We start from the raw sequence: 11409 nt of genomic DNA on the forward strand, positions 1-11409 counted from the left end.
TTAATGAGTAGTTTACTCCCCTGCAAGGGGCAGGTAGTGAACAGTCAGGCAGAACAAAAGCAACAAGAATCCCAGGGCATAAAGCTGTTTCACCTAATGAAGTTCATGTTTCTGTGTGTGATATGAAGCTGTCGGGGCACTGATAGCCATCTCGCTTAATTTTTAAATCTCTGAAAATCATAAATGATTATTCTTGCATTCACTTTACATGACTTATCAATTAAGTCTAATCACATGTTTAAAGCAACTAAGAAAAACAGTTGCATACACAGCTATTAGTATTTTCAGAGCAATTTTAGAATGAACTTGTTACTAGCACCCAGATTCATTTCTTTTTAAAAAAAAAATTATTTATTAATTTTATTTGGCTGCGCCAGATCTTAATTGTGTCATGTGGGATCTTTTTTTAGTTTCAGCATGCGGGATCTTTAGTTGCATCATGCCAGATCTTTAGTTGCAGCATGTGGGATCTTTTTCTGTAGTTGCGACATGTGGGATCTATTTCCCTGACCAGGGATTGAACCCAGGCCCCCTGCATTAGGAGTGCAGAGTCTTAACCACTGGACCACCAAGAAAGTCCCCAGATTCATTTCTAAAGAGTCCTGTGTTACTGTGGCAATGTATAAAATGTTGCATCAGGTTTGTTCTCTTATGAGCCAGTGATGTTATGATTATGTTTGCAAAAAGTGAGTTATGGATGTCTCTTACCTAGCTCATTTTGACCGAAACATACAAGCAAAAGGAGAGAAATAATAACCAGAGACCCTTGAACTCCAAACTCCTGCTTCTTCACTAACTGCAACATTTTATAATTCTCTCCCAGTTACATCACCCTTCCATTATGAAGACAACTATGGTTTTTTTTCCAAGATAAAGTCAGCTTACCTCTGAGTTCTCTACTTCAAGTTCGGAAGGGTTTGCACTCAACGGTCTCTTCCTATACTCTTCAGAGCTTTTTGGTTTCTTGTGACTTGAAGCTACAGCTGTTTACCTTGGTACCAAAGATGTCTCCTGAGCCTTTCTTCATTTCCATAATCAATGGATTACTTCAAAACCCAATTACTAAAATCCTACATATGATTATGAAAGGATGAAACATTTTAAGACAAGAGGAGCACAGGACGTCGTATCTGTTCAAAAGATAAGGAAATTCAGGGTGGTGTATGGGCCAGATATCTTCATTTTCTTTCCAGATCATCCCCCCTCCCCCACCTTGCTGTTTCCTGAGGAGAATGACTGTCACTCAGATTTCCCTGCCTTCTCTTCCAGCTGGGTTCGGTCTGCAGGAAATAGGGAAGGATGAAGAGTGAGGTTCAGGCATTCACTCTCCCTGGGGTTTGTCAAATCCCTTAAACAAAGATTCCTGACCCTTTCCAGGTCACCTGTTCTGCATGAATTTCTCTTCTTTCAGGTTCCAGTAACTTCTCCCCTCATCTCCTGAGGCTGAGCTCTGCTTCTGCTAGTCCCGGGTCCCTGCTGTCCCCTGCCGTTCCCTGCATCCCATCACACTTTGATAATTTATCCTCTTTTCAGTAAACTCTTCTTGAGTTAACTCATTTTTAGTATGAAATCTTTTCACCATTGAGAACCTGATTGAAACATCCCAAATGGTAATAATGCCTAAATCTGAAGCACAAAGTAAAAGAAATAATAATAAGACCAGTCCAAAGTCCAAACTCTTGTTTTCTTAATCTAAAACATTTCCTCCAATTTTAACTAGACGTACCCTCAACTGGACAAGTAAAAAAAATGAAATCGAAAAAAGTTAGGGCTAAAAGAAAATCTATAAATGTGCATGGAGTTGCTCTTTCCCTAGAACTTTCCCTCCCACAGCAGTGTATTCTCCTGTTCAAAACTGGACCCAGTGCCTCCCAGTTCCCCACACATGTGCTACCCCAGGACGTTCCCTTTACTGCTTTCCTTCAGTGGACCCACTGCTTCCTGTACTTTATGTCTTTGGTCTTTCACTGGTTTTGTTTTGTTTTGTTTTGTTTGGCTGTGACATGGTGAGATGACTGGTTTTCTGAGACTCTGGAAAGTAGTAGGCAGCGATATTTTTGAGGAACACCTGGGCACTGACTCTGCTTGCCTCTGAGAAAAAAATACCTTTCTAGTATTAAGTTTAAAATTTAGGAAAGCTTAGTTTTTCTAAAGACTTCCTTGAACAGAAGTACATGGGTGGTGAGGTTAAGATCTGAAATGGAACTGAAATCATGGTATAAAAGAACAGTGGCTTAGCAGGAATTTTGAGTTTTACCAGCAGCTGTGTGCTCTGTAGGGATACAGGGTCCAGGAAAAAGTCACGCAAAGATACGCTGCATCTTCTTTGTGTGGATATTTCTGTTGAATTCTGTTTCCTTTTCCACAGAAATGAAAAACTTACAGGTGGTCTGAGTCTGTGGTTTATTTCTGTTGATCCCTGACCCAACCTTCAGTGCTGCTGTAATATCCACGCTTCCTAAGGAACTTTTAAGAAAAGATGCATGGAAAATTAACTTACTGAGCCTTTGTACATGTGAAAATGCTTTCACTCTTAATGGATGTATTGACTAAACATTGCATTTTAAGTTTCCTCTGTATTTTGAAGCTTTTGTCTCCATTATTTTCTTAACACAGTATTTTTGGTGAGATACTGGTTTCCATTTGATTCTCATTCTGACTCTTTTGTAGAAATTATAAAAATATTTTTTTATTTTTAGTATGATCTCAAATTGTATGGGCTAGTATCAAGATTTCTTCCTTTTTTATAGCCCATTTTAGTCTAAAGGCTTGTTTTTCTTTAGCACTTGGAAATAATCTTCTATTATTTCTTTATTCCATCCATTCTCTCTGGTTTTGAATTCCTGTAAGATGAATGTTGAACTCCCTGGATTAATTCTCTATGTAATTTCCCTCATATTTTCTGTCTCTTTGTCTTTTTTTTTTTTTTTTTTTTTTTGTGGTACGCGGGCCTCTCACTGTTGTGGCCTCTCCCATTGCAGAGCACAGGCTCCGGACATGCAGGCTCAGCAGCCATGGCTCACGGGCCCAGCCTCTCCGTGGCATGTGGGATCCTCCCAGACTGGGGCACGAACCCATGTCCCCTGCATCGGCAGGTGGACTCTCAACCACTGCGCCACCAGGGAAGCCCTCTTTGTCTTTTTGATTCATGTTCTGAGAGATTTCCTTGGCTTTTCTTCTAGCCCCTTTCTATCATTTAAAATTTTAGGTACTATCCTCTTACTTTCTTTAGACTTTTTCTTGTCATGATTGCTTCCTCCTTTTAGTATCCCATTCTTCATTTACAGAAATAATGTTTCCTTACTCTTCTCTGAGAATATTATTATACTGTATTCTCTCTCTTTCTCTTTCTCCTCTCTCTTTATTCCTCCCTCCCTCCTTCCCTTGGGATTAGGTTTTCATTTTGCATCATCTTTGTCTTGCATGCTCTTGATTCTCCTCATATACTAGTGACTTCTTGCCCATTCATATTTTAAAAAGAAAGAAGGTAGGTTTATACTGTGTGTGTGTGTGCGTGCATGTGCGTGTGTGTGTGTACACATATATGCACTCTGCATATAGGTATCACATTAGTTTTATTCCCTGAGTTGGCATTTTGACCATGAACTCTATGTACGTGAGTTGAGTGGGGCATGAGGACCATCAGGTTTTGCCTTCAGATGTAGGTCACCAAATACTAGAATGAGAAGAGCTCTATCTTGAGGTGCCAATATTTTCCTTAGAAGCATTAGAGTTCCTCAGATGATTTTCTGTATTCCTTGAGAGATGAGGCCTCTGTTCTTTGCCTGATGGTAGATGACTGATGCTGGGAATGCTGAGAGCTGGGAGAGATTTTTTCTTCAACATCTTTCCTGATGTCCCCAGACTGCTTCCAGCTCCAGTCTGGGCTAGATGATTCCTCAGCACTCATATTTCCAGATGCAGTTATTGCATTCTATTGTCACTTATTTATGTGTCTTTCTCCAGCATTAGCTTATGACTTCCCGAAGGGCAAGGCCATGCATTATTATTCTATAGATATCACTTACTTTTCTGTTCTTGTATTGTTAAAAAGAAAGAAGGTCTTTGGTGGGGCTAATGGCAGACTTGGGGAGGGCTCATGACAAGGAGTACTTCCCAGAACTTCTGCTTTCAGTGTCCTTGTCCCCGAGGTGAACCACAGACACCCCATGCCTCTGGAGGAGACCCAGCAACATAAGCAGGTCACCACGGAGTCCCGAGAAGAGTTCCCTGTGCTATAAACCATGTGGTTGACAGGGTCTTGGTGCTCTGGCCGGGTGTCAGGCCTGAGCCTCTGAGGTGGGAGAGCTGAGTTCAGAACATTGGTCCACCAGAGACCTCCCGGCCCCATGTAATATCAGACAGCAAAAGCTCTCCCAGAGCTTTCCATCTCAACGCTAAGACCCAGCTCCACTCAATGACCAGCAAGCTATAGTGCTGGACACCCTATGCCAAACAACTAGCAAGACAGGAACATAACCCCACCCATTAGCAGAGAGGCTGCCTAATATGATAATAAGGTCACAGACCCCCCAAAACACACCACTGGACACGGTCCTGTCCACCAGAAAGACAATATCCAGCCTCATCCACCAGAACACAGGCACCAGTCCCCTCCACAAGGAAGCCTACACAACCCACTGAACCAAACTTACCCACTGGGGGCAGACACCAAAAACAATGGGAAGTAGGAACATGCAGCCTGCAAAAAGGAGACCCCAACACAGTAAGTTAAGCAAAATGAGAAGACAGAGAAATACACAGCAGATAAAGGAGCAAGGTAAAAACCCACCAGATCTAACAAATGAAGAGGAAATAGGCAGTCTACCTGAAAAAGCACTCAAATAATGATAGTAAAGATGATCCCAAGTCTTGGAAATTCACTGGAGAAAATACAAGAAAGGTTTAACAAGGAACTAGAAAAGCTAAAGAGCAAACAAACAATGATGAACAACACAATAAATGAAATTAAGAATTCTCTAGAAGGAATCAGTAGCAGAATAACTGAGGCAGAAGAATGGATAAGTGACCTGGAAGATAAAATAGTGAAAATAACACCATAGAGCAGAATAAAGAAAAAAGAATGAAAAGAATTGATGACAGTCTCAGATACCTCTGGGACAACATTAAACACACCAACATTTGAATTATAGGGGTCCCAGAAGAAGAAGAGAAAAAGAAAGGGACTGAGAAAATATTTGAAGAGATTATAGTTGAAGACTTCCCTAACATGGGAAAGGAAATAGTCAATCAAGTCCAGGAAGCACAGAGAGTCCCATATAGGATAAATCCAAGGAGAAACATGCCAAGACACATATTAATCAAACTATCAAAAATTAAATACAAAGAAAAAATATTAAAAGCAGCAAGGGAAAAACAACAAATAACATACAAGGGGATCCCCATAAGGTTAACAGCAGATCTTTTAGCAGAAACTCTCCAAGCCAGAAGGCAGTGACAGGACATATTTAAAGTGATGAAAGGGAAAAACCTACAACCAACGTTACTCTACCCAGCAAGGATCTCATTCAGATTCGATGGAGAAATTAAAACCCTTATAGACAAGCAACAGGGAAGAGAATTCACCACCACCAAACCAGCTTTACAGCAAATGCTGAAGGAACTTCTCTAAGTGGGAAACACAAGAGAAGGAAAAGATCTACAATAACAAACCCAAAACAATAAAGAAAATGGTAATAGGAATGTGCATATCGATAACTACCTTAAATGTAAGTGGATTAAATGCTGCAACCAAAAGACATAGACTGGCTGAGTGGATACAAAAACAAGACCCATACATATGCTGTCTACAAGAGACCCACTTCAGACCTAGGGACACATACAGATTGAAAGTGAGGGGATGGAAAAAGATATTCCATGCAAAGGGAAATCAAAAGAAAGCTGGAGTAGCAATTCTCATATCCAACAAAATAGACTTTAAAATAAAGACTATTACCAGAGACAGAGAAGGACACTACATAATGATAAAGGGATCAATCCAAGAAGAAGATATAACAATTGTAAATATCTATGCACACAGCATAGGAGCACCTCAATACATAAGGCAAATACTAACAGCCATAAAAGTGGACATCGACAGTAACACAATCATATTAGTGGATATTAACACCCCACTTTCACCAATGGACAGATCATCCAAAATGAAAATAAATAAGGAAACATGAGCTTTAAATGATACATTAAACAAGATGGACTTAATTGATATTTATAGGACATTCCATCCAAAAACAACAGAATACACTTTCTTCTCAAGTGCTCATGGAACATTCTCCAGGATAGGTCATATCTTGGGTCACAAATCAAGCCTTGGTAAATTTAAGAAAATTGAAATTGTATCAAGTATCTTTTCCGACCACAATGCTATGAGACTAGGTATCAATTACAGGAAAATATCTGTAAAAAATACAAACACACAGAAGCTAAACTATATACTACTAAATAACCGAGATATCACTGAAGAAATCAAAGAGGAAATCAAAAAATATCTAGAAACAAATGACAATGAAAACATGATGATGCAAAACCTATGGGATGGGGCTTCCCTGGTGGCGCAGTGGTTGAGAGTCCGCCTGCCGATGCAGGGGACACGGGTTCGTGCCCCGATCCCGGAAGATCCCACATGCCGCGGAGCGGCTGGGCCCGCGAGCCATGGCCGCGGAGCCTGTGTGTCCGGAGCCTGTGCTCCGCAACGGGAGAGGCCACAGCAGTGAGAGGCCCGCGTACAGCAAAAAAAAAAAAAAAAAAAAAAAAACCTATGGGATGCAGCAAAAGCAGTTCTAAGAGGGAAGTTTATAGCAATACAATCCTACCTCAAGAAATAAGAAACATCTCAAATAAATAACCTAACCTTACACCTAAAGCAATTAGAGAAAGAAGAACAAAAAACCCCAAAGTTAGCAGAAGGAAAGAAATCATAGAGATCAGATCAGAAATAAATGAAAAAGAAATGAAGGAAACGATAACAAAGATCGATAAAACTAAAAGCTGGTTCTTTGAGAAGATAAACAAAATTGATAAACCATTAACCAGACTCATCAAAAAAAAAAAAAAGGGAGAAGACTCAAACCAATAGAATTAGAAATGGAAAAGGAGAACTCACAACTGACACTGCAGAAATAGAAGGATCATGATAGACTAGAACAAGCAACTATATTCCAATAAAATGGATGACCTGGAAGAAATGGACAAATTCTTAGAAAAGCAAAACCTTCGAAGACTGAACCAGGAAGAAATAAAAAGTATAAACAGACCAAGCACAAGCACTGAAATTGAGACACTGATTAAAAATCTTCCAACAAACAAAAGCCCAGGACCATATGGCTTCACAGGCGAATTCTATCAAACATTTTGAGAAAAGATAACACCTATCCTTCTCAAACTCTTCCAAAATATTGCAGAGGGAGGAACACTCCCAAACTCATTCTATGAGGCCACCATCACCCTGATACCAAAACCAGACAAAGATGTCACAAAAAAAGAAAACTACAGGCCAATAGCACTGATGAACATAGATGCAAAAATCCTCAACAAAATAGTAGCAAACAGAATCCAACAGCACATTAAAAGGATCATACACCATGATCAAGTGGAGTTTATCCCAGGAATGCAAGGATTCTTCAATATATGCAAATCAATCAGTGTGATACACCATATTAACAAAATAAAGGATAAAAACCATATGGTAATCTGAATAGATGCAGAAAAACCTTTTGACAAAATTCAACACCCATTTATGATAAAAACTCTCCAGAAAGTAGGCATAGAGGGAACCTACCTCAACATGATAAAGACCATATATGACAAACCGACAGCCAAAATCATTCTCAATGGTGAAAAACTGAAGCCATTTCCTCTCAGATCAGGAACAAGACAAGGTTGTCCACTCTCACCACTATTATTCAACATAGTTTTGGAAGTTTTTGCCACAGCAATCAGAAGAAAAAGAAATAAAAGGAATTGAAACTGGAAAAAGAGAAGTAAAAGTGTTGCTGTTTGCAGATGATATGGTAATAAACATAGGGAATCCTAAAGATGCTACCAGAAAACTACTAGAGCTAATCAATGAATTTGGTAGAGTAGCAGAATACAAAATTAATGCACAGAAATCTCTTGCATTCATATACACTAATGATGAAAAATCTGAAATAGAAATTATGAAAACATTCCCAGTTACCATTGCAACACAAAGAATAAAATACCTAGGAATAAACCTAACTAAGGAGACAAAAGACCTGTATGCAGAAAACTATAAGACACTGATGAAAGAAATTAAAGATGATACAAATAGATGGAGAGATATACCATGTTCTTGGATTGGAAGAATCAACATTGTGAAAATGACTATACTAACCAAAGCAATCTAAAGATTCAGTACAATCCCTATCAAACTACCAATGGCATTTTTCACAGAACTAGAACAAAAAATTGCACAATTTGTATGGAAATATAAAAGACCCCAATAAGCCAAAGCAATCTTGAGAAAGAGACATGGAGTTGGAGGAATCAGTCTCCCTGGCTTCAGACTACACTACAAAGCTACAGTAATCAAGACAGTATGGTACTGGCAGGAAAACAGCAATATAGATGAATGGAACAGGATAAAGCCCAGATATAAACTTACGCACATATTCTCACCTTATCTTTGATAAAGGAGGCAAGACTATACAGTGGGGGAAAGACAGCCTCTTCAATAAGTGGTGCTGGGAAAACCAGACAACTACATGTAAAAGAATGAAATTAGAACACTCCGTAACACCATACACAAAAATTAACTCAAAGTGGATTAAAGACCTAAATGTAAGGCCAGACACTATAAAACTCTTAGAGTAAAACATAGGCAGAACACTCTATGACATAAATCAGAGCAAGATCCTTTTTGGCCCACCTCCTAGAGAAATGGAAATAGAAATGAAGGTAAACAAATGGGAGCTAATGAAACTTAAAAGCTTTTGCACAGCAAAGGAAACAAGATGAAAAGACAACCCTTAGAATGGGAGAAAATATTTGCAAATGAAGCAACCGGCAAAGGATTAATCTCCAAAATTTACAAGCAGCTCATGCAACTCAATATCCAAAAAACAAACAACCCAATCCAAAACTGGGCAGAAGACCTAAATAGACATTTCTCCAAAGAAGTTATACAGATTGCCAACAAACACATGAAAGGATGCTGAACATCACTAGTCGCTAGGGAAATGTAAATCAAAAATACAATGAGGTATCACCTCACACTGGTCAGAATGACCATCATCAAAAAATCTACAAACAATAAATTGTGGAGAAGGTGTGGAGAAAAGGGAACCCTGTTGCACTGTTGGTGGGAATGTAAATTGATATAGCCACTATGGAGAACAGTATAGAGGTTCCTTAGAAAACTAAAAAATGAACTACCATATGACCCAGCAATTCCAGTACTGGGCATATACCCTGAGAAAACCATAATTCAAAAAGAGTCATGTACCAGAATGTTCATTGAAGCTCTGTTTATAGTAGCCAGGACATGGAAGCAACCTAAGTGTCCATCGACAGGTGAATGGATAAAGAAGATGTGACACGTATATACAATGGAATATTACTAGGCCATAAAAAGAAACAAAAGTGAGTTATTTGTAGTGAGGTGGATGGACCTAGAGTCTGTCATACAGAGTGAAGTAAGTCAGAAAAAGAAAACCAAATACCGTATGCTAACACATATATATGGACTCTAAAAAAAAAAAAAAGAAAAAGGTTATGAAGAACCTAGGGGCACAACAGGAATAACGACACAGATGTAGAGAATGGAGTGAGGACACGGGGAGGGGGGAGGGTAAGCTGGGACAAAGTGAGAGAGTGGCATGGACATTTATATACACTACCAAATGTAAAATAGGGAGCTAGTGTGAAGCAGCCGCATAGCACAGGGAGATCAGCTCCGTGCTTTGTGACCACCTAGGGGGGTGGGATAAGGAATGGGAGGGAGACGCAAGAGGGAATGGATATGGGGATATACATATACATATAGCTGATTCACTTGTTATACAGCAGAAACTAACACACCATTGTAAAGCAGTTATACTCCAATAAAGTTGTTAAAAAAATTATTCCCAGTGAAAGAAGCCAGACACAAAAGACCACATACTATATGATTCCACTGATATGGAAGTCCAGAATAGGGATAGAAGGTAGGTTCATGGTTGTCTAGGGTTGGGGGTGGAGCTGGGAAACACAGGATTGATAGCTAATGGGTAAAGAGTTTCTTTTTTAGGGAGATGAAAATATCCTAAAATTGACTGTATGTATGGTTGCACACATCTATGAGTATAATGAAAACAATGAATTTCACACTTTAGGTCTATTGTATATTTGAATTATACCTCAATAAAGCTGTCAAAAAAAGAAAAAAAGAAAAGAAATATGATTATTATATTATGTCTAATTCTAAGAAAAACTATCCTATAACTAACGCTTAAGGAAGACTTATTTTGTTCCAGAGTTTGTTGTATGCATTATACAAATATTATCTTGTAATCCTCACACTTACTCAGTATTTCCTAATTTTCAGAAATGCTAAGGCACAGAGAGATAGTTACTTGCTGATAGTATAACACATAACAAATGATAGAGCCATAATCTGACCCTTTGCGATATGGATCCAAAGGAAGATAAGGAGCTTGCTCTTTTTACTTTCAAAGCAGATATCATTACATACCTTATGATAATGACTGATTCATGTCTTTGTATGATTATTAATAGACTGTTTTCCTTTTGCAAAAAAAAAAGAAAAGTTTTGTGACATTAAAACCACTTTTCATTGTTGTTCAAATAGATATTTTACAATGTCAATTAATATTCAGTGAGACACTCAAATTATGTTCTGTTCCTTTAATGGTTTTCCTTGCACTATGTTTTCAGAATTCGGTATCTTCAATAAAACAAGTATTCCTTGATTTTGTAGATACTTTCCTCCATGTGATTTGTCTTTGTCAAATGAGTCAATTTTATATGGCTCATTTAGTGCATTTTACTTGTGATCACCTTTGGGGGGAGAATTATGTAAAATGAATTTTTCTCCATTTTTTTTTATGAAGGAGGCAAATAAGTATAAATTAGCTTCATAATACAAAGACCTAGACGTTAGAGTACAAGGATTCTTTTGGGGAAGTGATTTCTGGTCTTGTTGTGGTAGACACGGGGGTGCACTGCCCAGATCCCCTTCAAAATAAGACTTCCTGCTCAGATGTGGGTGAGGAAGCAGCTTCTGGCTGTCACTTTTTCAGGATCAGCCTGTGCTGCCAAGTGCTGCCTTATTCTACCTGAGGTGCTGCACTTCCTGGGCAGCCCACATCCCTTGATCGAGGAAGACAGAGGTAGAAAACACCCAGCCATTTCAGCCTATCACGGGAATCTTAG

General features: G+C 38.8%; 1 non-coding gene across 1 annotated transcript; it reads right to left on the reverse strand.

Moving 5' to 3' along the window:
* Nucleotides 1-502: 502 nt before the first annotated feature.
* On the reverse strand, nucleotides 503-575 carry TRNAR-CCU (transfer RNA arginine (anticodon CCU)). Its single transcript has one exon. It is a non-coding gene; the product is annotated as a tRNA-Arg (tRNA).
* Between the last annotated feature and the right edge of the window lie 10834 nt (nucleotides 576-11409).

Source organism: Mesoplodon densirostris, chromosome 8 (assembly GCF_025265405.1).
Source record: "Mesoplodon densirostris isolate mMesDen1 chromosome 8, mMesDen1 primary haplotype, whole genome shotgun sequence".
Taxonomy (NCBI): Eukaryota; Metazoa; Chordata; class Mammalia; order Artiodactyla; family Ziphiidae; genus Mesoplodon; species Mesoplodon densirostris.